Source organism: Hypomesus nipponensis, chromosome 19 (genome assembly GCF_054491055.1).
Source record: "Hypomesus nipponensis isolate SF chromosome 19, ASM5449105v1, whole genome shotgun sequence".
NCBI lineage: Eukaryota > Metazoa > Chordata > Actinopteri > Osmeriformes > Osmeridae > Hypomesus > Hypomesus nipponensis.
Window position 1 is genome coordinate 19141529 of NC_140379.1, and position 26781 is coordinate 19168309.

Genomic DNA, 26781 nt, shown 5'->3' on the forward strand with positions numbered 1-26781 from the left:
CTCATAACCGTCTGTCCGGTACAGCCAATCAAATTCATCAGAAAAGCCGCCAAACAGGATGTGAAGTCATGTCTCAGCAAATCTTTGAGATATCAACACTAAACTTGGTAGATCGGAGGAAGACACTACAACATATTACCATGTGCAAAGGCAAATTCATATCTCTAAAAATGATTGATATAAATCAAATTGAACTTATCGCTAACGCTAAAATAATGCTTTGCACATCAGCCAGTCAAAAACTGATACTCTGATTCAATCACAAGTTCATATGAAGACTCTTGAGAATGTTCATAACACAAATCTGTGAAAAAGTTGACTGTAAGATGAAAGGTCGATTTTTGGTGAATATTTGAAACATGCTTGCTTGGCTAATTTCTAGGCAAATTTCCAATGAATGTCTCCCCTGCTCCTCCCCGCGCGTGCTCCAAAATCTCACACACACTCAGCCTTCCCTTGACACACGCGCGGCCAAGACGCACACGCAACATTTCAGGAGAGTGTGGGCTGACCAAGCCCCCACTCATTCCTTGGTCTTTAGCAAAGGCCCATGTGGCTCTTGATGGTATTGCATTTCCGATTTTGTATGCAATGGTAAAAAGGTCTCAAATCCTGAAACATTGATAGTATAGACCAAGAGTAAATACCACACCTCAAATGGCCCACCATTACCCATAGGTGGCGCTATAGGCCACGCCCAAAAGCACAAAGATACAAGGCTTTCTGGAATGGATAGGTTCACCAAGCCCCCTCCCTTCACGTATTGGCTTGAAAAAAGGCCCATGTGGATCTTGATGGTATTGCATTTCCGATTTTGTATGCAATGGTAAAAAGGTCTCAAAATCCTGAAACATAGATAGTATAGGCAAAGAAACAGTTTAACAAAAAGCCCATGTGGATCTTGTTGGTATTGCTTTTCCGATTTTGTATACAATGGTAAAAAGTTATAAAAATCCTGAAACATTGATAGTATAGACCAAGAGTAACTACCACACCACAAATGGCCCACTATTACCCATAGGTCTTCCCTTGACACACGCGCGGGCTTGGCAAGACGCACACGCAACATTTCAGGAGAGTGTGGGCTTACCAAGCCCCCACTCATTCCTTGGTCTTTTGCAAAGGCCTTGTGGATCTTGATGGTATTGCATTTCAGATTTTGTTTGCCATGGTAAAAAGTTCTCCAAATCCTGAAACATTGATAGTAAAGGCCAACAGTAACAACAACACTTTAACAAAAGCCCATGTGGATATTGTTGGTATATTTTTCCGATTTTGTATGCAATGGTAAAAAGTTAAAAACATCCTGAAACATTGATAGTATAGGCCAAGAGTAACTACCACACCACAAATGGCCCACCATTACCAATAGGTGTCGCTACAGGCCACGCCTTAAAGCACAAAGCACTTCACTTCTTGTGAAGATTAAAGCACTTCACTTCTTGGCTTGAAATAAAGGCCCTTGTGGATCTTGATGTTATTGCATTTCAGATTTGGTATCCCATTGGAAACTCTGCAGCATTGATTTTTCTATACAGTTACAATTTGTCAAGAATATACATTTTTCAATGGTTCGCAATGCTTTACATGTAAGCCAGTCAAACAAGTTCATATGAAGACTCTTGAGAATGTTTAGTACACAAATCTGAGAAAAAGTTGACTCTAAGATGAAAGGTCGATTTTTGGTGAATCTTTGAAACATGCATGCTTGGCTAATTTCTAGGGAAATTTACAATGAAATGTGTCCCCTGCTCCTCCCCGCGCATGCTCCAAATTCTCACACACTCATTCTTCCCTTGACATGCGCGGCAAGACATACACGCAACATATCAGGACTGTGTGGGCTGACCAAGCCCCAACTCATTCCTTGAATATCAGCATAGGCCCTTGAGGACCTTGGTGTCATTGCATTTCCTACTTTGTATGCAATAGTAAAAAGGTCTCCAAATCCTGACACATTGACAGTACAGGCCAAGAGTAACTACCACACTTTACCCAAAGCCCATGTGGATCCTGTTGGTATTGCATTTTCGATTTTATATGCAGTGGTAAAAAGTTTTTAAAATCCTGAAACATTAATAGTATAGGCCAAGAGTAACTACCACACCACAAATGGCCCACCATTACCCATAGGTGGCGCTACAGGCCACGCCTTAATGCATAAAGATACAAGGCTTTCTGGAATGGATAAGCTCACCAAGCCCCCTTCCTTCACTTACTGGCTTGAAATAAAGGCCCTTGTGGATCTTGATGGTATTGCATTTCAGATTTGGTATGCCATTGGTAATTCTGCAGCATACATTCTTCTATACAGTTACAATTTGTCAAGAATAAACATTGTTCAATGGTTTGCAGTGTTTGGAGGAATCCGCCATTACTGCTTGCAGTTATATTTAGGATTCCTCCGTAAGGAGGAAACCTATTGTTATTGGTGGTTTTATTATTTGTAATTCTTGTACCATGGGAGTCAATGGCAGCCCCTAGACCCCATCGACAACTTTTTGTGAAATTTGGCACACTCATTAAGGACAGTTTCTTCTATACCTACACCAAGTTTCATGTCTCCCATTAGACCACTCTAGCGCCACCAATGGGTCAAAGTTGGACTTGTGTTTACACACGCAACTTTTGAACCGTATGACTCATTTTCAAAAATGAGGTACCATTGGATTCCCTGGATCAAGCCGAGTTCAACGCACACCATGGCGTTAATTTCCGGTTATATAGATTTCCCGCCATTTCCGGTTTTATCAAAAACCTTTGAAAGCCTACTCCTCCTACAATTTTTGTCATATCTTCTTCAAAATCACCAGAGATGATCTTCAGACCAAGCCTCACAAAAGTTATCAAAGGAATTTTGATCCTCATAACCGTCTGTCCGGTACAGCCAATCAAATTCATCAGAAAAGCCGCAAAACAGGATGTGAAGTCATGTCTCAGCAAATCTTTGAGATATCAACACTAAACTTGGTAGATCGGAGGAAGACACTACAACATGTTACCATGTGCAAAGGCAAATTCATATCTCAAAAAATGATTGATATAAAGCAAATTGAACTTATCGCTAACGCTAAAATTATGCTTTACACATCAGCCATTCAAAAACTGATACTCTGATTCAATCACAAGTTCATATGAAAACTCTTGAGAATGTTCATAACACAAATCTGTGAAAAAGTTGACTGTAAGATGAAAGGTCGATTTTTGGTGAATATTTGAAACATGCTTGCTTGGCTAATTTCTAGGCAAATTTCCAATGAATGTCTCCCTTGCTCCTCCCCGCGCGTGCTCCAAAATCTCACACACACTCAGCCTTCCCTTGACACACGCGCGGCCAAGACGCACACGCAACATTTCAGGAGAGTGTGGGCTGACCAAGCCCCCACTCATTCCTTGGTCTTTAGCAAAGGCCCATGTGGCTCTTGATGGTATTGCATTTCCGATTTTGTATGCAATGGTAAAAAGGTCTCAAATCCTAAAACATTGATAGTGTAGGCCGAGAAACACTTTAACAAAAGCCCATGTGGATCTTGTTGGTATTGCATTTCCGATTTTGTATGCAATGGTAAAAAGTTATAAAAATCCTGAAACATTGATAGTATAGACCAAGAGTAACTACCACACCACAAATGGCCCACCATTACCCATAGGTGGCGCTACAGGCCACGCCAAAAAGCACAAATATACAAGGCTTTCTGGAATGGATAGGCTCACCAAGCCCCCTCCCTTCACTTATTGGCTTGAAAAAAAGGCCCATGTGGCTCTTGATGGTATTGCATTTCCGATTTTGTATGCAATGGTAAAAAGGTCTCAAAATCCTGAAACATAGATAGTATAGGCAAAGAAACACTTTAACAAAAAGCCCATGTGGATCTTGTTGGTATTGCTTTTCCGATTTTGTATACAATGGTAAAAAGTTATAAAAATCCTGAAACATTGATAGTATAGACCAAGAGTAACTACCACACCACAAATGGCCCACTATTACCCATAGGTCTTCCCTTGACACACGCGCGGGCTTGGCAAGACGCACACGCAACATTTCAGGAGAGTGTTCCTTGGTCTTTTGCAAAGGCCATGTGGATCTTGATGGTATTGCATTTCAGATTTTGTTTGCCATGGTAAAAAGTTATCCAAATCCTGAAACATTGATAGTAAAGGCCAAGAGTAACAACAACACTTTAACAAAAGCCCATGTGGATCTTGTTGGTATTGCATTTCCGATTTTGTATGCAATGGTAAAAAGTTAAAAACATCCTGAAACATTGATAGTATAGGCCAAGAGTAACTACCACACCACAAATGGCCCACCATTACCAATAGGTGTCGCTACAGGCCACGCCCTAAAGCACAAAGCACTTCACTTCTTGTGAAGATTAAAGCGCTTCACTTCTTGGCTTGAAATAAAGGCCCTTGTGGATGTTGATGTTATTGCATTTCAGATTTGGTATCCCATTGGAAATTCTGCAGCATTGATTTTTCTATACAGTTACAATTTGTCAAGAATATACATTTTTCAATGGTTCGCAATGCTTTACACGTAAGCCAGTCAAACAAGTTCATATGAAGACTCTTAAGAATGTTTAGTACACAAATCTGAGGTAAAGTTGACTCTAAGATGAAAGGTCGATTTTTGGTGAATCTTTGAAACATGCATGCTTGGCTAATTTCTAGGGAAATTTACAATGAAATGTGTCCCCTGCTCCTCCCCGCGCATGCTCCAAATTCTCAGACACTCATTCTTCCCTTGACACGCGCGGGCTTGGCAAGACACACACGCAACATATCAGGACTGTGTGGGCTGACCAAGCCCCGACTCATTCCTTGAATATCAGCATAGGCCCTTGAGGACCTTGGTGTCATTGCATTTCCTACTTTGTATGCAATAGTAAAAAGGTCTCCAAATCCTGACACATTGACAGTACAGGCCAAGAGTAACTACCACACTTTACCCAAAGCCCATGTGGATCCTGTTGGTATTGCATTTCCGATTTTATATGCAATGGTAAAAAGTTTTTAAAATCCTGAAACATTAATAGTATAGGCCAAGAGTAACTACCACACCACAAATGGTCCACCATTACCCATAGGTGGCGCTACAGGCCACGCCTTAATGCATAAAGATACAAGGCTTTCTGGAATGGATAAGCTCACCAAGCCCCCTTCCTTCACTTACTGGCTTGAAATAAAGGCCCTTGTGGATCTTGATGGTATTGCATTTCAGATTTGGTATGCCATTGGTAATTCTGCAGCATACATTTTTCTATACAGTTACAATTTGTCAAAAATAAACATTTTTCAATGGTTCGCAGTGTTTGGAGGAATCCGCCATTACTGCTTGCAGTTATATTTAGGATTCCTCCGTAAGGAGGAAACCTATTGTTATTGGTGGTTTTATTATTTGTAATTCTTGTACCATGGGAGTCAATGGCAGCCCCTAGACCCCATCGACAACTTTTTGTGAAATTTGGCACACTCATTAAGGACAGTTTCTTCTATACCTACACCAAGTTTCATGTCTCCCATTAGACCACTCTAGCGCCACCAATGGGTCAAAGTTGGACTTGTGTTTACACACGCAACTTTTGAACCGTATGACTAATTTTCAAAAATGAGGTACCATTGGATTCCCTGGATCAAGCCGAGTTCAACGCACACCATGGCGTTAATTTCCGGTTATATAGATTTCCCGCCATTTCCGGTTTTATCAAAAACCTTTGAAAGCCTACTCCTCCTACAATTTTTGTCATATATTCTTCAAAATCACCAGAGATGATCTTCAAACCAAGCCTCACAAAAGTTATCAAAGGAATTTTGATCCTCATAACCGTCTGTCCGGTACAGCCAATCAAATTCATCAGAAAAGCCGCCAAACAGGATGTGAAGTCATGTCTCAGCAAATCTTTGAGATATCAACACTAAACTTGGTAGATCGGAGGAAGACACTACAACATATTACCATGTGCAAAGGCAAATTCATATCTCTAAAAATGATTGATATAAATCAAATTGAACTTATCGCTAACGCTAAAATAATGCTTTGCACATCAGCCAGTCAAAAACTGATACTCTGATTCAATCACAAGTTCATATGAAGACTCTTGAGAATGTTCATAACACAAATCTGTGAAAAAGTTGACTGTAAGATGAAAGGTCGATTTTTGGTGAATATTTGAAACATGCTTGCTTGGCTAATTTCTAGGCAAATTTCCAATGAATGTCTCCCCTGCTCCTCCCCGCGCGTGCTCCAAAATCTCACACACACTCAGCCTTCCCTTGACACACGCGCGGCCAAGACGCACACGCAACATTTCAGGAGAGTGTGGGCTGACCAAGCCCCCACTCATTCCTTGGTCTTTAGCAAAGGCCCATGTGGCTCTTGATGGTATTGCATTTCCGATTTTGTATGCAATGGTAAAAAGGTCTCAAATCCTGAAACATTGATAGTATAGACCAAGAGTAAATACCACACCTCAAATGGCCCACCATTACCCATAGGTGGCGCTATAGGCCACGCCCAAAAGCACAAAGATACAAGGCTTTCTGGAATGGATAGGTTCACCAAGCCCCCTCCCTTCACGTATTGGCTTGAAAAAAGGCCCATGTGGATCTTGATGGTATTGCATTTCCGATTTTGTATGCAATGGTAAAAAGGTCTCAAAATCCTGAAACATAGATAGTATAGGCAAAGAAACAGTTTAACAAAAAGCCCATGTGGATCTTGTTGGTATTGCTTTTCCGATTTTGTATACAATGGTAAAAAGTTATAAAAATCCTGAAACATTGATAGTATAGACCAAGAGTAACTACCACACCACAAATGGCCCACTATTACCCATAGGTCTTCCCTTGACACACGCGCGGGCTTGGCAAGACGCACACGCAACATTTCAGGAGAGTGTGGGCTTACCAAGCCCCCACTCATTCCTTGGTCTTTTGCAAAGGCCTTGTGGATCTTGATGGTATTGCATTTCAGATTTTGTTTGCCATGGTTAAAAGTTCTCCAAATCCTGAAACATTGATAGTAAAGGCCAACAGTAACAACAACACTTTAACAAAAGCCCATGTGGATCTTGTTGGTATATTTTTCCGATTTTGTATGCAATGGTAAAAAGTTAAAAACATCCTGAAACATTGATAGTATAGGCCAAGAGTAACTACCACACCACAAATGGCCCACCATTACCAATAGGTGTCGCTACAGGCCACGCCTTAAAGCACAAAGCACTTCACTTCTTGTGAAGATTAAAGCACTTCACTTCTTGGCTTGAAATAAAGGCCCTTGTGGATCTTGATGTTATTGCATTTCAGATTTGGTATCCCATTGGAAATTCTGCAGCATTGATTTTTCTATACAGTTACAATTTGTCAAGAATATACATTTTTCAATGGTTCGCAATGCTTTACATGTAAGCCAGTCAAACAAGTTCATATGAAGACTCTTGAGAATGTTCATAACACAAATCTGTGAAAAAGTTGACTCTAAGATGAAAGGTCGATTTTTGGTGAATCTTTGAAACATGCATGCTTGGCTAATTTCTAGGGAAATTTACAATGAAATGTGTCCCCTGCTCCTCCCCGCGCATGCTCCAAATTCTCACACACTCATTCTTCCCTTGACACGCGCGGGCTTGGCAAGACATACACGCAACATATCAGGACTGTGTGGGCTGACCAAGCCCCAACTCATTCCTTGAATATCAGCATAGGCCCTTGAGGACCTTGGTGTCATTGCATTTCCTACTTTGTATGCAATAGTAAAAAGGTCTCCAAATCCTGACACATTGACAGTACAGGCCAAGAGTAACTACCACACTTTACCCAAAGCCCATGTGGATCCTGTTGGTATTGCATTTCCGATTTTATATGCAATGGTAAAAAGTTTTTAAAATCCTGAAACATTAATAGTATAGGCCAAGAGTAACTACCACACCACAAATGGCCCACCATTACCCATAGGTGGCGCTATAGGCCACGCCTTAATGCATAAAGATACAAGGCTTTCTGGAATGGATAAGCTCACCAAGCCCCCTTCCTTCACTTACTGGCATCAAAATGTGCCGTTAAGCCAGCAAACAGGAAGTTGGGTTGTATCTCAGCAAATCTTTGATGGATTCACACCAAACTTGCTGCGTGTACTTGTTACCCTCTTCTGAGGATGTCTAAAATGTTTTCTGGGTTATTTGACTGCTTGGCCACCTCATTGCTGCTTGCAGCTATATTTGGAATTGGTCAGATTTGGTATCCCCTTGGTAAGTCTGCAGCATTGATTTTTCTATACAGTTACAATTTGTCAAGAATAAAAAAAATTCAATGGTTCACGATGTTTGGAGGAATCCGCCATTACTGCTTGCAGTTATATTTAGGATTCCTCCGTAAGGAGGAAACCTATTGTTATTGGTGGTTTTATTATTTGTAATTCTTGTACCATGGGAGTCAATGGCAGCCCCTAGACCCCATCGACAACTTTTTGTGAAATTTGGCACACTCATTAAGGACAGTTTCTTCTATACCTACACCAAGTTTCATGTCTCCCATTAGACCACTCTAGCGCCACCAATGGGTCAAAGTTGGACTTGTGTTTACACACGCAACTTTTGAACCGTATGACTCATTTTCAAAAATAAGGTACCATTGGATTCCCTGGATCAAGCCGAGTTCAACGCACACCATGGCGTTATTTCCGGTTATATAGATTTCCCGCCATTTCCGGTTTTATCAAAAACCTTTGAAAGCCTACTCCTCCTACAATGTTTGTCATATATTCTTCAAAATCACCAGAGATGATCTTCAAACCAAGCCTCACAAAAGTTATCAAAGGAATTCTGATCCTCATAACCGTCTGTCCGGTACAGCCAATCAAATTCATCAGAAAAGCCGCCAAACAGGATGTGAAGTCATGTCTCAGCAAATCTTTGAGATATCAACACTAAACTTGGTAGATCGGAGGAAGACACTACAACATATTACCATGTGCAAAGGCAAATTCATATCTCTAAAAATGATTGATATAAATCAAATTGAACTTATCGCTAACGCTAAAATAATGCTTTGCACATCAGCCAGTCAAAAACTGATACTCTGATTCAATCACAAGTTCATATGAAGACTCTTGAGAATGTTCATAACACAAATCTGTGAAAAAGTTGACTGTAAGATGAAAGGTCGATTTTTGGTGAATATTTGAAACATGCTTGCTTGGCTAATTTCTAGGCAAATTTCCAATGAATGTCTCCCCTGCTCCTCCCCGCGCGTGCTCCAAAATCTCACACACACTCAGCCTTCCCTTGACACACGCGCGGCCAAGACGCACACGCAACATTTCAGGAGAGTGTGGGCTGACCAAGCCCCCACTCATTCCTTGGTCTTTAGCAAAGGCCCATGTGGCTCTTGATGGTATTGCATTTCCGATTTTGTATGCAATGGTAAAAAGGTCTCAAATCCTGAAACATTGATAGTATAGACCAAGAGTAAATACCAGACCTCTAATGGCCCACCATTACCCATAGGTGGCGCTATAGGCCACGCCCAAAAGCACAAAGATACAAGGCTTTCTGGAATGGATAGGTTCACCAAGCCCCCTCCCTTCACGTATTGGCTTGAAAAAAGGCCCATGTGGATCTTGATGGTATTGCATTTCCGATTTTGTATGCAATGGTAAAAAGGTCTCAAAATCCTGAAACATAGATAGTATAGGCAAAGAAACAGTTTAACAAAAAGCCCATGTGGATCTTGTTGGTATTGCTTTTCCGATTTTGTATACAATGGTAAAAAGTTATAAAAATCCTGAAACATTGATAGTATAGACCAAAAGTAACTACCACACCACAAATGGCCCACTATTACCCATAGGTCTTCCCTTGACACACGCGCGGGCTTGGCAAGACGCACACGCAACATTTCAGGAGAGTGTGGGCTTACCAAGCCCCCACTCATTCCTTGGTCTTTTGCAAAGGCCTTGTGGATCTTGATGGTATTGCATTTCAGATTTTGTTTGCCATGGTAAAAAGTTCTCCAAATCCTGAAACATTGATAGTAAAGGCCAACAGTAACAACAACACTTTAACAAAAGCCCATGTGGATATTGTTGGTATATTTTTCCGATTTTGTATGCAATGGTAAAAAGTTAAAAACATCCTGAAACATTGATAGTATAGGCCAAGAGTAACTACCACACCACAAATGGCCCACCATTACCAATAGGTGTCGCTACAGGCCACGCCTTAAAGCACAAAGCACTTCACTTCTTGTGAAGATTAAAGCACTTCACTTCTTGGCTTGAAATAAAGGCCCTTGTGGATCTTGATGTTATTGCATTTCAGATTTGGTATCCCATTGGAAATTCTGCAGCATTGATTTTTCTATACAGTTACAATTTGTCAAGAATATACATTTTTCAATGGTTCGCAATGCTTTACATGTAAGCCAGTCAAACAAGTTCATATGAAGACTCTTGAGAATGTTTAGTACACAAATCTGAGAAAAAGTTGACTCTAAGATGAAAGGTCGATTTTTGGTGAATCTTTGAAACATGCATGCTTGGCTAATTTCTAGGGAAATTTACAATGAAATGTGTCCCCTGCTCCTCCCCGCGCATGCTCCAAATTCTCACACACTCATTCTTCCCTTGACACGCGCGGGCTTGGCAAGACATACACGCAACATATCAGGACTGTGTGGGCTGACCAAGCCCCAACTCATTCCTTGAATATCAGCATAGGCCCTTGAGGACCTTGGTGTCATTGCATTTCCTACTTTGTATGCAATAGTAAAAAGGTCTCCAAATCCTGACACATTGACAGTACAGGCCAAGAGTAACTACCACACTTTACCCAAAGCCCATGTGGATCCTGTTGGTATTGCATTTTCGATTTTATATGCAGTGGTAAAAAGTTTTTAAAATCCTGAAACATTAATAGTATAGGCCAAGAGTAACTACCACACCACAAATGGCCCACCATTACCCATAGGTGGCGCAACAGGCCACGCCTTAATGCATAAAGATACAAGGCTTTCTGGAATGGATAAGCTCACCAAGCCCCCTTCCTTCACTTACTGGCTTGAAATAAAGGCCCTTGTGGATCTTGATGGTATTGCATTTCAGATTTGGTATGCCATTGGTAATTCTGCAGCATACATTCTTCTATACAGTTACAATTTGTCAAGAATAAACATTGTTCAATGGTTTGCAGTGTTTGGAGGAATCCGCCATTACTGCTTGCAGTTATATTTATTATTATGTTTTACCCATGGGAGTCAATGGCAGCCCCTAGAGCACAATTGTAAAAAGTTGTGAAATTTGGCATGTTGAAACTGCAGACCATTAGTAACTACCATACCAAACATGGGCCATGTGAGACAACAGGTGGCGCTACAGGCCACGCCCCAATATGTCAATTTTTTAAGTGATGCCATTTGCAGGCCATAAGTCCCAAAATGCTGAAATTTATTACATATGCCTTATTTCTCATGAGGAACAAAAAAGCCTCTAGAACCTATAACGGCCGCCATATTGGATTTTTCTGTACAATAAAGATTGAGGAAACACGTTTTTTCGCTACTCCTCCTACATTTTTGGTTAAAATTTTCTTCAAAGTTGCCAGAGAGGATCTCCAGACTGAGCCTCACAAAAGTTATCAATAGGATTTTTGATTTTCAAAACCGTTTGTCCAGTACAGCCAATCAAAATCATCAACAAAGGAACCAAACAGGAAGTTGGGTCAAATCTCAGCAAATCTTTGAGATATCAACACCAAACTTGGTATATCGGTAGAAGACAATACAACATGTTCCCATGTGAAAAATTGACTTAATATCTTAAAAAATGACTGACATAAATCAAATCAAATTTATCGCTAACGCTAAAATAATGCTTTACACATCCACCGGTCTAAAACGGATACTCTGATACTATCACTAGTTCATATGAAGACTCTTGAGAATGTTTAGTATTCAAATCTGAAAAAAAGTTGACTGTGAGATGAAAAGTATATTTTTGGTGAATATTTGAAACATGCATGCTTGGCTAATTTCAGAGCTATTCTGCAAAACCCTCTCTCCCCTCCTCCTGCCCGCGCGTGCTCCAAATTCTCACACACACTCAGTCTTCCCTTGACACACGCGCGGCCAAGACGCACACGCAACATTTCAGGAGAGTGTGGGCTGACCAAGCCCCCACTCATTCCTTGGTCTTAAGCAAGGGCCCATGTGGATCTTATATGTGGTATTGCATTTCCGATTTTGTATGCAATGGTAAAAAGGTCTCAAATCCTGAAAGATTGATAGTATAGGCCGAGAAAAACTTTAACAAAAGCCCATGTGGATCTTCTTGGTATTGCATTTCCGATTTTGTATGCAATGGTAAAAAGTTATATAAATCCTGAAACATTGATAGTATATAGACCAAAAGTAACTACCACACCACAAATGGCCCAACATTACCCATAGGTGGCGCTACAGGCCACGCCCTAAAGCACAAAGATACAAGACTTTCTGGAATGGATAGGCTCACCAAGCCCCCTCCCTTCACTTCTTGGCTTGAAATAAAGGCCCATGTGGATCTTGATGGTATTGCATTTCCGATTTTGTATGCAATGGTAAAAATGTCTCAAAATCCTGAAACAGACAGTATAGGCCAAGAAACACTTTAACAAAAGCCCATGTGGATCTTGTTGGTATTGCATTTCCGATTTTGTATACAATGGTAAAAAGTTCTCCAAATCCTGAAACATTGATAGTATAGGCCATGAGTAACTACCACACCACAAATGACCCACCATTATCCATAGGTGGCGCTACGGCCACCCCCCAATTGTCCATTTTCAAAGTGCTGCCATTTGCATCCCATTTGTCCCAAAATTCTGAAATTCATTACATATGCCTTATTTCTCATGAGGAACAAAAAAGCCTCTAGAACCTACGGCACCCACACAAATCTGAAAAGTAGTTCAATCTAAGATGAAAAGTAGATTCATTGTGAATATTTAAAATATGTATGCTTGGCTAATTTCTAAAGCTTTTTCCCCAAATCCTATCTGTAATTTGTTTAAACAAACGTAGCCTTTTAAACCTCTAGGTTTAATTCTCTCTTTTATAAATTTAAAGTTGGATTTGAGATTTAACAGACATTTAATCATTTAGCAAGTTGTTTGACTCAAAAATCATAACAATAGCAAGCTCCCACCTTCACTCCTTAGTCTAGTAGCCATTTTAGACTAGTAGGCATTGTGTGGTTAGTTTGGCCACAGCTAATTCTACTGTTAAAAGAAACAGAAGGTCTTCTTCTTCAGAACTATACAGTTGAATCAACCAAACACAGCTTGGTCATGTTATCATCTTCTTTGGCACATCTAAACTAAGGACTTGACTTTTAAGAAAGCATGACCAAAGCAATTGGGTGAGGGAGGGTTCCTACATAAACAGTTGCTGACAAAGAATTTCAGACTTAAACATAGTCTTGCATTAAGAGTAGAGTCAACAAATTGAATAACTGTGCTAATGGTTGTTGAAACTCATTGCTCTGCGTTGGTGCATGTCAATTTAGGCAGAAGTCCATGTCTGGTGATATTTGACAACCTCAAACACCATGAGTCTGCCACTGGGCCTATTGAAAAGGCTCTTGTTTTCATTTGCAATGCAACTATGGGGTGCCAAGCTGGGCCCAGTTGTACTGTTAGAAAGGCCAGTTACATTAAACATTATTGTTGTTATATAGTTTTCTTCCGAGCATTGCATGCACTAATAAAAGCAATGATGCCCAGAAATGTTTTGTAGGAGTTGCGAAAAAGAGAAGCAGAACAGTGGAACACCATCCCAGCTCAAAATGTAGTAGCGTAGAATAGAGGAACTGGGTGTACAAGCATCTGCTTGCGGAATGAATGCTCCGTGCCATGTTTTAGAAAACTTGAGAAGTCTCCCTTTATTCGTGGTGTGTGTCCAGTATATAACGTCTCGCCCTGCTTTATCCTACCGCCCTGCTCCCCGGCCCCTTGTAGTAGCCTCATCTCCATGCCCATAACATTACGCCATTAACTAGATCCAGTTACATGACACTGGGAAATGGGTGCTGAAGTGGAAAGTCCCCAAAAACAGCATAAAACAAGGAAAATATTAATCCACCAGTCATTTTTACATTTTAAATATGGAGGCATCTATTGGAACTGGTGGTAACTCCTTTGTTGTACACCCAACAAAAATGGGGCTACTTTACATATAATATATATATAACTATACTTATAGGCCTTAATGTAGTTGTCGTCCTACCATTGCATACACGTCCTCTACTAAAGTGTATCTTCCCTTTCATTAAATTATTATTGTAATCAAAGCTTTTAAAGAATGGATCTCTGCATGATGGGCCTGACCAGAGCACAGGTGGCCTGACAGAACACGCTTCAAAGTTGTCACTTTCAAAAGGGTGGCATTTTAACCCTGTTTGTCCAAAATGTCTAAAAGTTGGTACGCATGCCTTATATTGCTCATGGGGAACAAAAGAGTGTCAATAACCCATAATGTCGGCAGCATGGATATTTCTCTACAGTGACAATTTGTGAAGAATTTCAGAAAATGACTTAAAATCAGCCATTGATCCAGTTGTCTTGAAATGTTGTGTACATGAATGAAATACATGTCTGTGTCATGTCAATTTGGTAATGGTTTGAAATGCTATGGAGGAACCCGCCATTGCTGCCTGCAGCTATATTTAGGGTTCCTCCGGTAGGAGGGAACCCTATTGTTATTGGTGGTTTTATTAGGATTCCTCCGTAAGGAGGAAACCTATTGTTATTGGTGGTTTTATTATTTGTAATTCTTGTACCATGGGAGTCAATGGCAGCCCCTAGACCCCATCGACAACTTTTGGTGAAATTTGGCACACTCATTAAGGACAGTTTCTTCTATACCTACACCAAGTTTCATGTCTCCCATTAGACCACTCTAGCGCCACCAATGGGTCAAAGTTGGACTTGTGTTTACACACGCAACTTTTGAACCGTATGACTCATTTTCAAAAATGAGGTACCATTGGATTCCCTGGATCAAGCCGAGTTCAACGCACACCATGGCGTTAATTTCCGGTTATATAGATTTCCCGCCATTTCCGGTTTTATCAAAAACCTTTGAAAGCCTACTGCTCCTACAATTTTTGTCATATCTTCTTCAAAATCACCAGAGATGATCTTCAGACCAAGCCTCACAAAATTTATCAAAGGAATTTTGATCCTCATAACCGTCTGTCCGGTACAGCCAATCAAATTCATCAGAAAAGCCGCCAAACAGGATGTGAAGTCATGTCTCAGCAAATCTTTGAGATATCAACACTAAACTTGGTAGATCGGAGGAAGACACTACAACATGTTACCATGTGCAAAGGCAAATTCATATCTCAAAAAATGATTGATATAAAGCAAATTGAACTTATCGCTAACGCTAAAATTATGCTTTACACATCAGCCAGTCAAAAACTGATACTCTGATTCAATCACAAGTTCATATGAAAACTCTTGAGAATGTTCATAACACAAATCTGTGAAAAAGTTGACTGTAAGATGAAAGGTCGATTTTTGGTGAATATTTGAAACATGCTTGCTTGGCTAATTTCTAGGCAAATATCCAATGAATGTCTCCCTTGCTCCTCCCCGCGCGTGCTCCAAAATCTCACACACACTCAGCCTTCCCTTGACACACGCACGGCCAAGACGCACACGCAACATTTCAGGAGAGTGTGGGCTGACCAAGCCCCCACTCATTCCTTGGTCTTTAGCAAAGGCCCATGTGGCTCTTGATGGTATTGCATTTCCGATTTTGTATGCAATGGTAAAAAGGTCTCAAATCCTGAAACATTGATAGTGTAGGCCGAGAAACACTTTAACAAAAGCCCATGTGGATCTTGTTGGTATTGCATTTCCGATTTAGTATGCAATGGTAAAAAGTTATAAAATTCCTGAAACATTGATAGTATAGGCCAAGAGTAACTACCACACCACAAATGGCCCACCATTACCCATAGGTGGCGCTACAGGCCACGCCCTAAAGCACAGAGATACAAGGCTTTCTGGAATGGATAGGCTCACCAAGCCCCCTCCCTTCACTTCTTGGCTTGAAATAAAGGCCCTTGTGGATCTTGATGGTATTGCATTTCAGATTTGGTATCCCATTGGTAATTCTGCAGCATAGATTTTTCTATACAGTTACAATTTGTCAAGAATATACATTTTTCAATGGTTCGCAATGTTTGGAGGAATCCGCCATTACTGCTTGCAGTTATATTTATTATTATGTTTTACCCATGGGAGTCAATGGCAGCCCCTAGACCCCTTCGACAACTTTTTGTAAAATTTGGCACACATTAAGGACAGTTCATTCTATACCTACACCAAGTTTCAGGTCTCCCATTAGACCACTCTAGCGCCACCAACGGGTCAAAGTTGGACTTGTGTTTACACACGTAACTTTTGAACCGTATGACTGATTTTCAAAAATGAGGTACCTTTGGATTCCCTGGATCAAGACGAGTTCAACGCACCCTATGGCGTCAATTTCCGGTTATATAGATTTTCCGCAATTTCCGGTTTTATCAAAAACATTTGAAAGCCTACTCCTCCTACAATTGTTTTCCAATCTTCTTCAAAATTACTAGAGAGGATCTTCAGACCAAGCCTCACAAAAGTTATCGATTAGAATTTTGTTCCTCACAACCGTTTGTCCGGTACAGCCAATCAAATTCAGCAGAAAAGCAGCCAAACAGGAAGTGAAGTCATATCTCAGCAAATCTTTTAGATATCAACACCAAACTTGGTATGATGACTCGGAACTGATGATTGAGGATATCTACACAATTTAGTGTCATGTGATCACTGGGCGTGGCCGCAGGAAGCAAAAATGTGTTTTGGCCAATAACTATTGATTTGTTTGCCTTTATTAAGTGATTCCTTTGTCTCGTGATATCTTGGGACATCCCGTGTGTGAGTCATAATAACTTGTGTTAATAGCCGAATTGATGCGGCCGCCATTTTGAATTCATTGAAAAACGTTTTTTCTCTACTCCTCCTACAAATGTTGTCCAATCTTCACCAAATTTGGCAGATATTATCTTCAGACCAAGCCTCACAATGGCTTTCACATGGGTTTTTAATTTTCGAAACGGTTTGCCCACTACAGGCAATCAAAATGTGCCATTAAGCCAGCAAACAGGAAGTTGGGTTGTATTTCAGCAAATCTTTGATGGATTCACACCAAACTTGCTGCATGTACTCGATACCCTCGGGTTCGCAATTTTTGGAGGAATCCGCCATTACTGCTTGCAGTTATATTTCTTTTTTTTTTTATTCTAGTGCCATGGAAGTCAATGGCAGCCCCTAGAACCATATGGTAACTTTTTGAGAAATTTGGCACACTCATTAAGGACAGTTACTTCTATACTTACACCAAGTTTCATGTCTCCCATTAGACCACTCTAGCGCCACCAACGGGTCAAAGTTGGACTTGTGTTTACACACGCAACTTTTGAATTGTATGACCGATTTTCACAAATGAGGTACCATTGGATTCCCTGGATCAAGCCGAGTTCAACGCACCCTATGACGTCAATTTCCGGTTATATAGATTTTCCGCTATTTCCGGTTTTATCAAAAACCTTTGAAAGCCTACTCCTCCTACAATTTTTGTCAAAACTTCTTCAAAATGACCAGAGATGATCTTCAGACCAAGCCTCACAAAAGTTATCGATTAGAATTGTGATCCTCACAACCGTTTGTCCGGTACAGCCAATCAAATTCAGCAGAAAAGCAGCCAAACAGGAAGTGAAGTCATATCTCAGCAAATCTTCAAGATATCAACACCAAACTTGGTATGATGACTCGGAACCCTCTTCTGAGGATATCTAGACAATTTGGTGTCATGTGATCACTGGGCGTGGCCGCAGGAAGCAAACATGTGTTTTGGCCAATAACTATTGATTTGTTTGCCTTTATTGAGTGATTCCTTTGTCTCATGATATCTTGGGACATCCCGTGTGTGACTCATAATAATTTGTGATAATAGCCGAATTTATGCGGCCGCCATTTTGAATTCATTGAAAAACGTTTTTTCTGTACTCCTCCTACAACTGTTGTCAAATCTTCACCAAATTTAGCAGAGATTATCTTCAGACCAAGCCTCACAAAGGGCTTCACACGATTTTTTGATTTTCAGAACCGTTTGCCTGGTACAGGCAGTCAAAATTTGCCATTAATCCAGCCAACAGGAAATTGGGTCGTATCTCTGCAAATCTTTGATGGATTCACACCAAACTTGCTGCATGCACTCGGAACCCTGTTCTGAGGATTTCTAAAGTGTTTTACGGGTCATTTGACTGCTTGGCCACCACATTGCTGCTTGCAGCTATATTTATTATTACACTTCTTCTGTCATTGGAGTCTATGGCAGCCCCTAGAACCGTATGGTAAAAAGTTGTGAAATTTGGCACACTTATTAAGCACAGTCCCCTCTTTATATTCACCAAGTTTCATGTCTCTCATTGGAGCACTCTAGCGCCACCAACTGGTCAAAGTTGGACTTGTGTTTACACACGTAACTTTTGAACCGTATGACCGATTTTCAAAAATGAGGTACCATTGGATTCCCTGGATCAAGACGAGTTCAACACACCCTATGACGTCAATTTCCGGTTATATAGATTTTCCACCATTTTGAATTTTAAGGAAACACGTTTTTTCGCTTCAACTACTTTTATTTTTTTCAAATCTTCAACAGAATTGGCACACATTATCATCAGACCAACCCTCACAGAAGTTATCAAAGGATATTCGATTTTCAAAACCGTTTGTCCGGTACAGCCAATCAAAATCGTCAACAAAGCAACCAAACAGGAAGTTGGGTCATATCTCAGCTAATCTTTGAGAAATCAACACCAAACTTAATATGATGACTCGGAACCCTCTTCTGAGGCTGTCCAATTAATTTGGTGTCATGTGATCACTGGGCGTGGCCGCAGGAAGCAAAAATGTGTTTTGGCCAATAACTGTTGATTTGTTTGCTTTTATTAAGTGATTCCTTTGTCTCATGATATGGTGGGACATCCCCTATGTGATACATGATAACTTTTGATAATAGCCGAATTGATCCGGCCGCCATTTTGAATTAATTGAAAAACGTTTTTTCTTTACTCCTCCTACACATGTTGTCCAATCTTCACCAAATTTGGCAGAGAGTATCTTCAGACCAAGCCTCACAAAGGGTTTCACATGATTTTTGGATTTTCAGAACCGTTTGCCCGGTACAGGGAGTCAAAATGTGCAATTAAGCCAGCAAACAGGAAGTTGGGTCGTATCTCAGAAAATCTTTGATGGATTCACACCAAACTTGCTGCATGCCCTCGGAACCCTGTTCTGAGGATTTCTTAAGTGTTTTATGGGTCATTTGACTGCTTGGCCACCACATTGCTGCTTGCAGCTATATTTGAAAATGAATTAATGTTACGATATCTTTATCGAGGGAAGTCATTACTTCGATAGTTATTTTTATCGATTTATCACCCAGCCCTACCTAGAGTCAGGTCATCACAATAGATTTCAACAGGCTAAATGATATTGTTGTTGTTTTAAAAGTGTGCTGTATGGAAAAAAAAAGAAAAGAAATTGAATCAACTACACCACAGTACAACAACTACGCTGTTATAGCTACTAAGGTAGTGCTAAGTGCTAAACAAAAACAGAGATATTTCTCTTATCTGAATCTGTTATGGGACCAAATTGCTAATATGCATCTTTTTCTATGGCTCTGTGGCCCAGCAACTCGACTTTCATAACATTTTGTTCAGGAAGCCTCAACCCCATTGCTAAACCTTAAAATGATAACTGTAATATGATGCTCTTGTCTTCCGTCGCTGGCGCTGTATCAGATGCTGGCGTAGTGATTTGTGACTGACTGGTGAACAGTGGAAATATCCTCGATTGAAAAAATGCGCTGCCAGATGTCAAAATAAACGCTTCTTTTAACAAGATAAATTAAATGTCAATCAGCATCCAATTGCCAGGGATAGCAAATTACATTTTGGGGTGGCACCTGGGGTGGCCAGTCAGATATCAGGGGGGTCCAATGCCACCCCAGCCACCCCTCTTGCTCCGCGACTGTCGTCAACTACTCTCTCTCCCATCTTTTCCTTACTCGCTCCCAGGGCCCTGTCATGGTCACTCCTCCTCCTCGGTTTCTTCCCTGACCCTGTGAGTATATTGTATCTGCTTCTCTGAGCCAGCCAGCTCTCCTCCTTCCTCTACAGGTAATGCTGATGTTGAAGCAGCTACAGCCCCAAACATGTCCGTATTTTTTTGCACATTTTGAGGCATTCGCCTGTAGATTTGTAATATTTTTCTCCCGTAATCTTTCTGCACCTCCCTTGGTTGTTTGTCCATTTTAACGATGCTTAACTTCCAGCATTAGACTATTACAGCTCGTGTCTCAGGGCCGGTGGGAGGCGATATTATGAATCCCACTATGGCCACGCTAAGACCCACCCTTAATTAGCATTTAATGGCCAGGCGTACATGCTTACGCAAGGTAACGTAACCCATTGGTACCGGTCCTATCCCCTGACCAATCAACTTCGTAAATTCACGGCCAGTGGGGGAAGAGGTTCCTGGATTTGATTGTACCACCACTGGCACGTCATCGGGCCTGTGGTCATCGTTGCCTTGAGGGGTGTGGCCCCCGCTGCGGCAGGCATCCTTTGTTTTTCTGTATTGAAGGTGGCAACTGTTACGATCTGTTCTCCTCTATCCATGTTGATACTTCAGTATGTTTCCGTCATTCATGTAAAAATATAATTTAAAGTATAAATGTACATTAACAGTTGTCCATTATCTTTCTACACTTAATCTCACTGTACAGTCTGAACATCAGTGTCTGTGGCATGGCTCAGTAACCGAATGAGATACACAGGAAACGAACAGAGGTACTTACAGATTCCTCAGATGTCAAAATAAGAGTGCCATTAGTTAATTTCCCCTTAACTTATATAACATATATGATTATATAATCAGTGTAAGGTAGATTTTCTGGGTACATGTACAGCCTAAATATCTGTAAGGTCAAGAGGCCCTGCAGCGAGGCCTCTCTCTGAGCAGAATATAGCACACAGCCCAGACAGTTTGGAGACTGTTAAGCAAATCATGTACAAACTGGGACTTCAACTTAATTAACGACCACCTCAGCTGCTGAATACTCTAGTGTATTAGTGTACTGACCACTGAAAACCTGTTAAGGAAGCAGTTATGTGTATTCTATATCTGTACTGTCCAACTCGTGCATTTAAGCATGGCTGGGAGACAAATTATTGACTCATGCCATCAGTTAGTCTTGAACTGATTGTTTGATCCGGGCGCTCGACTAATAAACCAAAGAATCAAACTTCTTTACTTTGTCGTGACTCCTTCCGGCTTGCCTTCTTCAGATAACCTCCCTATCAATCAGTATAATTGACACAAGTTCAAGTCTTTTATTTGTCATGTACACAAAACAGCACAAGGTCAGACTGGGCACTGAAATTCTTAAGACAAGACAACGCGAGCACCTGGCATAACATATAAGTACACAGAACATAATTTACATCTATGCTGAATTTAAATAAGTGAAACTTCCTAAATATACAGAAAACAATACATAATACACTATACTAACCCTAAATGCACATAAACGCAACCCTATAACCTATTCTAACCTAAGTGGAGTACAGTACAATAGTGCAAAATTGCAGATCAGTGACTATGTCAATGATCATACAGGAGCCTGGTGGCGAGGTACAGTGAGGTACAGTAGTGCAATGTTACTGATAGTGCAACCAGTAGCTGAAAGTGACAGTGTATAAGTGACTAGTGTGAAATCAATGTCCATATCAGTGTCCATTCAGAAGCCTGATGGCCCTTGGGTAGAAACTGTTGTCCAGTCTGAGTGTGCGCGTCCGGATGCTGCGGTAACGCCTGCCAGAAGGCATTGGGGTAAAGAGACTGAAGGATGGGTGGGAACAGTCTCTTAGAATCCTGCTGGCTTTCCTTAGGCAACGTGTGGAAGATCCACTTGCAGAGGGAGGTGCTTAGTCCCAGGTCCACAAGCTTGGAGACCAGTCTGGAGGGGATGATGGTGTTGAATGCTGAGCTGTAGTCAATGAACAGCATCCTCACATAAGTATTCCCCTTGTCCAGGTGGGAGAGAGTGGTGTGCATAATCAGAGCGATGGCATCGTCTGTAGACTTGTTGGACCGGTATGCAAACTGCATAGGGTCCAGGGTGGGGGGCAGCGAGGAGCAGATGAATGATTTGACGAGCCACTCGAAGCACTTCATGATGACAGAGGTCAGTGCTATCGGGCGATAGTCATTCAAACATGTGACCTTGGTGTTCTTGGGCACAGGGATAATGGTGGTCCTCTTGAAGCAGGTGGGGAGTACAGATAGGTTAAGGGAGACGTTGAAGATGTCACTGAAGACCCCTGCCAGCTGGTCAGCGCAGCCCCTGAGGGCCCTACCTGAAATGCCGTCTGGGCCAGGTGCCTTGCGAGGGTTGATCTTCTTAAAGCACTGCCTCACCTCGGCTACAGTTAGTGTAGCCACACCACTGGCTTGGCCTTCAGGTAGCTCCACTGCAGGGTGGTCACTGTCCCTCTCAAAGCGAGCATAGAAGGAATTCAGCTTGTCTGGCAGTAGGACAGAGGACTGGGTCTCATTGTAGCCTCTCCCCTTTGTAGTCAGTAATAGCTTTAAGTCCACTCCACATGCGCCTGGGGTTAGAGCCATGGTAGCTGGACTCCACCGTGGTCCTATAAGCCCTTTTCGCTGCTTTGATGGCCTTCAGAAGGTCGTATCTGGCCTTTCTGTACTCATCAGGGTCCCCAGAGTTAAAGGCGACAGTGCGGGCTCTCAGCTTGGCCCGGACCGCGGCATCAACCCAGGGCTTCTGATTTGGGAAAGACCGGACAACCTTCTTGGGGACAACGTCATCAATGCAGTGTTGGATAGTTGGAAACAGTGTCTGTGTATTCGTTAATGTCCCCATCTGCTGCCTCCTTGGACATCAGACAGTCAGTGGTGTCAAAGCAGTCCTGGAGGGTCGCCACACACTTGTCACTCCAAAGGTGAACTGACCTCTCAACCGGTCTGACCTGTTTAAGCTTTTGTTCGTATGCAGGGAGGAGAAGAATGGAGGTGTGATCAGCCTTCCTAAAAGCAGAGCAGGGAAGGGGTTTGTAACTTCCCTTGAATGCTGTATAACAATGGTCAAGGATCTGGTCTCCACGCGTGAAGAAGTCAATATGCTGATAGTACTTGGGCAGGACTTTCTTCATGTTGGCTCTGTTGAAATCACCAACAACAATGAAGGCTGCCTCTGGGTGCATATTTTCCAGACCATTGATAATCCCATACAGTTCATCCAAAGCAACGGCCTTGTCTGCCTGGGGGGGATGTAAACTGCACTCATGACGACCGCAGTGAATTCCCGAGGCAGATAGAAGGGTCTGATTTTTACAGTTAGCAGCTCAAGGACTGGAGAGCAGTGAGATGCTAGTACCGCTACATCCGTAGCCCAGAGAGAGTTGACCATAACACAGACACTTCCGCCCCTGCACTTCCCTGAATCAGCTGTTCTGTCCTGGCAGTATATGGTGAATCCCAACGGTGTAACCGCTGTGTTGGAGATTTCCGGAGACAGCCAGGTCTCGACGAACGCCAGTACACAGCAGTTCCTGATGTCCCGTTGGAATTTGACACAAACGTTAAGTTAATCCATTTTGTTGTCGATGGACTGAACGTTAACAAGTAAGATGGTTGGAAAAGCAGGTTTGAAGCACCGTTTCCGAGTTCGAACAAGAACTCCAGCACGCCGGCCTTGTTTCTTCTTCCTCCGTCTCGCAGATAAACAGAGCGGCGGAAGAACAAAGGGCCAGCTGCAGTCCGAGCTCGCACTCAGAAAAGTGGAATCAAAGTTCGTAAAATAGTCTTTGCCAAGTGACAACTTATGTCCCGAAGTGTCTGCCGGTTGTACTGAATAAACGACAATATAACATTGACAAAACAAGAAATGAACACTAAAATTACAAACAAAAAGCTAGGCTTTTGTGGAGCTCTCGTCGGCGCAGCCATCTCTAGGCGTACCGGAAGTTCCCCCCAGACACAATAAGAATACAAATAACAACACTGCCCTGCAAAACCGCAGTAACTACGCAAACGGTGAAACTGAGAAAAATGACTTAAAAGTTATTTGACTATCCAGCCAGATGTGTTGTAGGTAGATTAGTGGTAGTGCACTGATTGAACATATATGAATGAAGTTATATTTATTAATTAAAAAACATGGCCACAGATTTGACCTATGACCCCAAAAATGCAGATACTTCACTCTGCCTTTTCATTTCCGTATGAAGGTAATGCAGAAGCTAAGTGCAGTATTATGGTTATTATGTTTATTATGGTTGGATTAGTGCATGATGCACAGAGGAAGAGGTCCCAATCAAGAATACGTAAATGCCATTTGGACTATCGTGGAGATAGGAGTGCAGGAGACTTCCCAGTGTCACTTAACGCTAGCTGCAGCGCTGAGTTGAACGATACGTTACTATTCGTTAGTTAACTGCTCGTGACACAAATATTGGATTTATTTTATGATGAGGAAGGAAACGAATATTACATTGGAATGATCGTGAAATTACAAAGGATCCTTCTGGGAGCAGGTACAATTTGATTGACTGGGTTTTCCAGTCAATCGTTTGTTGTAATGTGGGAGGGATAGCTCAAGCTAGCTAGCCTAATGCGCTAGTCATCAGCTGACTGACTGGCTATATTGAGTCAAGGTAACAGTAACTAGCTTAGCACTGGTGTGTTTAACTGAAGGTTTTGCGCAGTTATTACGCAGTTAGTTTCGTAAGTCATTAGCATAAAAATACTTACCATTATCTGGATATTTTCTTTTAAGTGCAAGTTCCACCATTCTTTTTCATTCATTCAGTTGAGAGTGGTGTTAAAGAGCACGAAATAAGGATTAGTAGAATTATATGAAGACCGCAGTAAGTGCATCCAATGTAGGGCCATACAGATACAGAGCGCAGTAACTACATTTACTGCGGTTTGCTTCGGTTTTCATTGCGTCCGATGTATGGGGAAACAGATACAGAGCGCAGTAACTAGACTTACTGCGGTTTGCCTTGGTTTTAAGTGTGACTTTGTAGTTACATAGCGCCACTGTTGGCTGTTTCGTAGACTTCCAGGAAATTGCAAGGCCTTGTGGTGTCAGGCTGTAACAGTATCCTGTTGTGCTGAGTCTATCCTCTACAGAGGATCCCCAGTCAGAACACTGAATGCTATTAAACTCAAAACCTCATCTGTTTTCTTAAAAAGCAACTCGTAATCAACTGTGCCCTTAAGGTATCTCAGGACATGTTTAGTCGCCACTAAGTCCTGTGTTTTAGGTTTTGCTAGGCTTTGTGACAGTTCAGTTCATTTCATAGTTTTAATGCGGAAATTGAAAATACGAGACTTGTTATTTAACACTTAGGGTGACCAGACGTCCTCTTTTACCCGGACATGTCCTCTTATCAAGACCTAAAAAATTGTGTGTCTCTGGGTCTTTCACCATAGACATGTATACATGTCTTTCACAAACTAATTATTACGCCCTTACAAGTTTCGAAAAGTGTATCTCCCTTAAGTTCCACCTTCTTAAGGGAGCTCTTGACTAGAGTCATTGGTCGACCGCCTTCTCAATGTTGCCAGATGCACGATCATTATTTTCAAAATACGATCATTTTGAGCCTTTGGTAGCTACGATACTTTGGCATTTCCAATCTGGAAACACTGAGCACCTTACTGCCTCCACTAGTCGCATTGTTTACAACAGCACACATCTGCATCCTGAGATATCTACGCGTGCTAGCAGGAAACTGTCATGCTATACTGGTTACTAGGTAGGAAGTTTTGTATTTAGGCTTATTTAAACCAGTTTATTCTACTTTACTATTTAAAGCTTCCACTAGGTCAACATTCCTGAGACAGCAACGCACGCAGGTAAAATACTATACGTGTTGCCTTCCCGGTCTGTTAAAATTGATGCTAAATAAGTATTTTTTTTACGAAAACAACTAGCTCGCTAGCACCAGCTATTGAAGGAGTGAAAACTTTAAATTGTGATATCTGAGCAATGTAACAGTACCATTTTCAGTACTCTTTCCACCACTGGATTTGGCCCAAGTTAAAACTGCGGTAATTCAGTAATTTGACATATCAAGATGAAATGTTGCCTGTTAGGTCTGAAAAACCATAAGTCAATATGACATTTACATTTAGTCTTTTGGCAGACGCTCTTATCCAGAGCGACTAAAGGCCGTTATATGGTACTCCGTACTTCACGATTACGGACACATGGGAAGGGCCAACACATAGATGGAACGCCCCGGAACGTCCTCTCCGTTGTCTCCGGGGCCCTCGGAGAGCTCTCCCGTGCACCGTTGAAATTCCTGTCGATCCGTCATGCCGTGCTGTACAGCGACGGATACCCCTTGGCCGTGATTGGTCCGCTGTTAGCTGCCATCGTTCACTGTGTGTGAAGAAAGCCGGGAGGAGGTACATAAACACTCGACGACGACGCTGACGACTTCGACAGAAGGGCGTTTTCTCTAAGGTCATCTTCTTAAAAGACGTCTGTGATGAGAACTTCTTGGAGAGAAAGTTTATTGTGAGCTAGTTTATGCTCTACTCTAGCGAATTCATAGAGACTTGCCATTACACAACAACATACATATTA

The 26781-nt window shown here is 41.7% G+C and overlaps 1 protein-coding gene across 2 annotated transcripts in view; it reads right to left on the reverse strand.

Moving 5' to 3' along the window:
* Window positions 1–26781, reverse strand: part of kifc3 (kinesin family member C3) — a 92222-nt gene that overhangs the window by 63595 nt on the left and 1846 nt on the right. Inside the window, exon 1 of one of the 2 annotated variants that reach the window (XM_084682902.1) lies at window positions 22517–22535. The exons of the other annotated variant lie outside the window; for it this stretch is intronic. The gene's annotated coding sequence lies outside the window, so the exon portion shown is untranslated. Of the gene's footprint in view, window positions 1–22516; window positions 22536–26781 lie in introns of those variants that run through there. 2 annotated transcript variants of the gene reach the window in all.